Source organism: Dysidea avara, chromosome 3, assembly GCF_963678975.1.
Source record: "Dysidea avara chromosome 3, odDysAvar1.4, whole genome shotgun sequence".
NCBI lineage: Eukaryota > Metazoa > Porifera > Demospongiae > Dictyoceratida > Dysideidae > Dysidea > Dysidea avara.
The window spans coordinates 43,729,230-43,734,187 of NC_089274.1; the positions used below are offsets into that span (position 1 = coordinate 43,729,230).

At 35.5% G+C, this 4,958-nt stretch overlaps 1 pseudogene; it reads left to right on the forward strand.

The window, feature by feature from the left end:
- The first annotated feature begins 1,201 nt into the window (after positions 1-1,201).
- Positions 1,202-2,921, forward strand: LOC136248528 (TNF receptor-associated factor 2 pseudogene; annotated as a pseudogene).
- Positions 2,922-4,958: the final 2,037 nt, after the last annotated feature.

Below are 4,958 nucleotides of genomic sequence, written 5' to 3' on the forward strand. Positions count from 1 at the left end.
TACTATATATAGTTAATTAAATTATGTGCTCTTAGGCAGCACTATTCATATCAAATGGTATGGTAGTACCATTTAATAGGGATTGCCCCAAAAATTTTGTGCGCTGTCTGAGTTCCGCCTTTGAAAATCATCCTAGAAACATCTTATACAATAAAAATTGCCTTTATGGAATAGTACTAGTTCTTAATAAATACAGCATTAAATATGTTACAGGTAGCCGGATACAGAATTTTAAAAGAATTGCCAAAACTAGATTTTAATCTTACTGCCTCACTGCATATTCTAACAAAACAGTGACAAGTTACACTGTAGCTAGCTAGCTGTGCTACAACAAAAAAATTAAACAAGCAGGTATTAAAAAAAAAAACTGTTAACTTAAAAATGATGTAGGGATCTATACAATAAAAGTAGTGAAACAAGAGATGAATGATGGTATTACAGCATAGCTCAGTGGGAAAGTTCCTACTTTGGCACATAGCTATTTTGTTCAATGCCATGTGCCATAGTAGGGACTTTTCCACCATGCTATGCTGTAATACCATCATTCATCTCTTGGCGAGCTATGCTGTAATAACATCATTCATCTCTTGTTTCACTACTTTTTATTGCATAGATCCCTACTTCATTAACAAGTTTTTTAAATACTATAGTATATGAATTGTATGTATTTTTGGGCTTTGTTCCTAAGTATCACCAGCATCTTTCTGCCTACCAAATTCAAATTCAAAGTGCCTCATCAAAGATCTATTTAAGTTCTTGAAATAATACTATCAACATTAGTCAAATATTTGTGACCACTTTAGCTACTTACTTTTCTCATGAAACTGCTCTCTCAACAGAAACAACATCCTGATATCTTGCAACAGGCATGGTGATGTGGCAAATGATACTTGAAATAGTGTACTTATGAGTATTGGGTGTTATGTTTGCTAATGTATGAGTGGGAAAATTGCTCCATGCATTAAAATATTGAAAGACGCAGAAGAGACTCGTTGCATGAGTAGAGGTACTTTTTGGTAGCTTCTTACATGACAACAATTCATTGTTGTGAATACTTATGCCTTACTAGCAACTGCAGTTTTGCCCCTCCTATACCCCCATGAGGGCAAACGAGGGGCATAACAAGGGGATCAGATAAACTTTTATGCCCCAGGTGTGTGGTTTAGGCAATGCTTGTAACAATGGATCTATAGATGGAGAAATGAATGGATTAGGCCTACAAATTTGCCCCAGCGTAGGGGAATTAGACTTAAGAGCAGCTGGTTAGGACTTGGAAAAGTGACAAGATCGAGTACATTTTTTTGGTCTTCAGCTTATACAGCTAGACCCTGGCATCACCAAGACCACTCTCACTGGCTGCGGCTAGTGAGAGTGGTCACTAATGCACCTATCAAAGTTTTGCCCCACCTACTCCATGTGAGATTTGATCTGACTAGCTGCATGACCTCATAAATATGATGACGTCAACTATGAAGCCATGACATAGATCTCCGTGTGCATATAGAAGAAACCATCATGATTGATGAAAATATGTACAACAAATAAAAGTGTGAGCATGTGAATCCTCGGGCAACATGTGACCACAATCAGGACCACGAATGGAACCAATGTGGGCATGGCAAGGAAGAATAAAATACAAAAATAAGTTATAAGCTACAATATATACATAAGTACTTAACCTAATTAGTGTGCCACTCTTTACATTCCCTTGCTAGAAAAATTCTTCTAGAAACCATTATTCTGGCAAAGGCTGCATCATCTAGACATTTCTTGATAGTAGACTTTGATGTACTCACTTCAGGGTGAACAAAATTTAATAAATTAAACAGATTCGTGATTGCAGATAGCTGGTAGTGGCTTAGTACTGATATCTCAATTGTTTCATAGTAATTAGGGATGATACGGTGGTCAAATTCAGCCAGCAACTGAAAAGTGTTCAATGGTGAAATTGAGAAAATCAAACAAAATTATTCATCACATGCATCAAAGGGAAATGAATTGATCCCATACAATGACAACAGCTCTTATCCACTGGATTATATCAAACAAGTTGAAGAGAAGACATTGGAAGTTGAACGTACTGTGAATGTCCTGAATGTCCATCATTCAGAACTAGAGTTACAATTACAAGCATCTCTTGCCAGTACACACAGTGGAGCTTTTCTCTGGCGTATACCAGAAATGAGGAGGAGAATTCGTGATGCTAAAGTTGGTCGAATCACCAGCATCTACTCACCACCATTCTACACAGGAAGAAATGGTTACAAGATGTGCATCAGAGCTTATCTTAATGGTGATGGCACTGGAGAAGGAACACATCTTTCAATTTTCTTTGTTTTAATGAGGGGTGAGTATGATCCATTACTTCAGTGGCCATTTGAGCACAAAGTGAGCTTGATTCTTGTTGATCAGGATCAAAAGAAGCATTTGGTGCAGACGTTCAAACCCAACATACAATCTAGCAGTTTCCAGAAGCCAAAATCAGATATGAATGTTGCCAGTGGTTGCCCAGAATTTTCCAAGCTGTTAATCCTTGATAACCCAAGTTATGTCAAAGATGATGTGATGTATATTAAAGCTGTTGTGGACACTTCAAAAATACTGCATCCATAATATCTGTACCCACTGCATGGTTTTAGCTTCCATTGGCTTTAGCTTCCATACATTTGTTGTTGTAATACATAAAAATTTTAACCCACATGCATGTAAATAATCAGCAATATCTGTGCTCCACTGATTAAAGTTTTGTAGATACGAACAAATCATGTAAATTTAGTTGTGCAAATTATCACAACTTTTAATGTATTCAAACAATAACACGAAACGTTTATTTTATTTCATCAAAATTATATTAGATCAATTATACTATCCACACATTTATGTATATGATTGTATAATAATATATTATGTTTTTAATTTCACACTTATTAACTAGTCTATATATTTATTCAATTTCATGCATGGGCATATGAAAACCAGGCACTACTATACTTTATACCAGCAAAGAACACACAGAAAAATTCTAAATCTGAAAGATAATTTTTACAAGAACTACAATAGCCTTTCACAGGATACTCTAAACAATAACAATGCATATAAATTATACTTTCATTTTTAAGATTTTTCATATGCAACCGGCATGTATGGTTTTAAACTATGAGGTTGGTTTTATAACTATTAAGACTTTTCAGTGTCCTCCCTTCAGACTTATTTGTAAGTGCTTAATACAACTATGCACCTTGTTGGCAATTTTCAACCATATATTGGTCATAACAGAATGAAGATTTTCTGTAAGTGCAGTGTTCAAACATGTTTTCACACATTTTTCAAATGCTGCAGTCACATATCAAGGCACATGATGGTGTCATGCAGCCAAGTATATACAGCCAGTGCTGGTGTGTAACAGACAAGTGTGTATTTTATAGGAACCAAGAAAACACTTGATTTTTGAAAATGCAAAAGTGATCAAGTATTAGCTGATTAAGACAAAGCTGCAGTATTCAACTAATAATCATTTGAAAGCAATGTGCAAGGCTATTCCACTTTGCTTCCAGCTTTGTTGTACAGCATCACAAATGAAGAACAGTAAGACAAGCATCTCTGCAATCAACCCAGTCACTACGGAAATTGTGATTAAATGCATGACCCAGCTATCAATACTGAGAAATGAAGTGGACTTTGTACTTTGTTTTCAGGTGTGTTCTATCTGTTACACAGTGTTACAAATGAATAGAAGTATGAGAAATACCTCTGCAATCAACCCAGTCACTACAGAAATTATAGATGTCTGCCGTGACAGTCACCTGGCACTGACACCATCAAGTTCAACACCTATGCGGTAGTGAAGAAAGAAATGGAACACAAAGGAAAACAGAGGTAAGTCCATGCATGATACCTAAATGTGGTTAGTAAAAAGGTATGGGTTGGGCCGAAGAAACATCTCAGTGATAAAATCAAGGTTGCAGCCTTATTCATACTTTACTGGAGGAATCAGGCAGTCAGATAGTTGACAGAAAATTCAGTTAAAAATATAAAAAAAGTTCATAGAAACTTGTTGGAAGGGCTTAGGGTCACTCTGAAGACTTACATGGGCTTGGTTATGTCTAACTAATACTGTGGAGGGAAAGTAAGGCTGTATTTTGGGTGATACTTTTGTGTAACAAAGCCCAAACCTCCATGATCTCTATAGCTAGTTTATTAAAAGGACAGTAACTGATTACTACTGCCAATCATGTCCTGTACTAGCTAGTGTTTGTTCCTTCATTCATTATGCTATGATCACTGGTCTGCATGTTTTTCTGCATTCTTCACATTTTAGTTACACCCTGTATTCACAGGCTTTAAGTCTTCTCACAGGTCCCTAACAGTACATATTGTGTACCGCTTATCCTTGGGTTAGGAAGGTTAAAGTAGACTATCCTGCAGTATTATTAAGGGGTCACTACATGCCAAATGAACAAAAAATCCAGACCCCTTTTGATTTTCTGGCACAAACATGGACCCTATCAAGAAACTTTCTCACGCCAAAATTTGGCTCATTCCATTGGTCTCCCTTTAAGTTATGACCACTTAAAGAAAGTTTCTGTTAAAAATTTCATCTTATGCTTCTTTAATAAAATGTTCATAACTATGCTTGTGACTAACATAGAAACTTCTGGTTTGGATACTTGAAATCCTTGTTAAATACTTGTTCAGGTGATATATATATATATATAACTTACTATAATTACTCAAAGGAAAAGGTAAAACCGCAAAAATGTAACTTTTTCCTTTGGTCTCAATTTTTAAAAATATATTCTTTAACCAATTGAGTAAAAGAAAGGTGATCCATTTTTTGTTACAATATATAGAATGTTTGAAAGATAGCTATATGGAACATTACAGTTTCTTATCTGCTTTATGGTACTTTAACAATATTGTTTGCTTTCAATCCTTTCATTATTTAGTACTGCCAAATA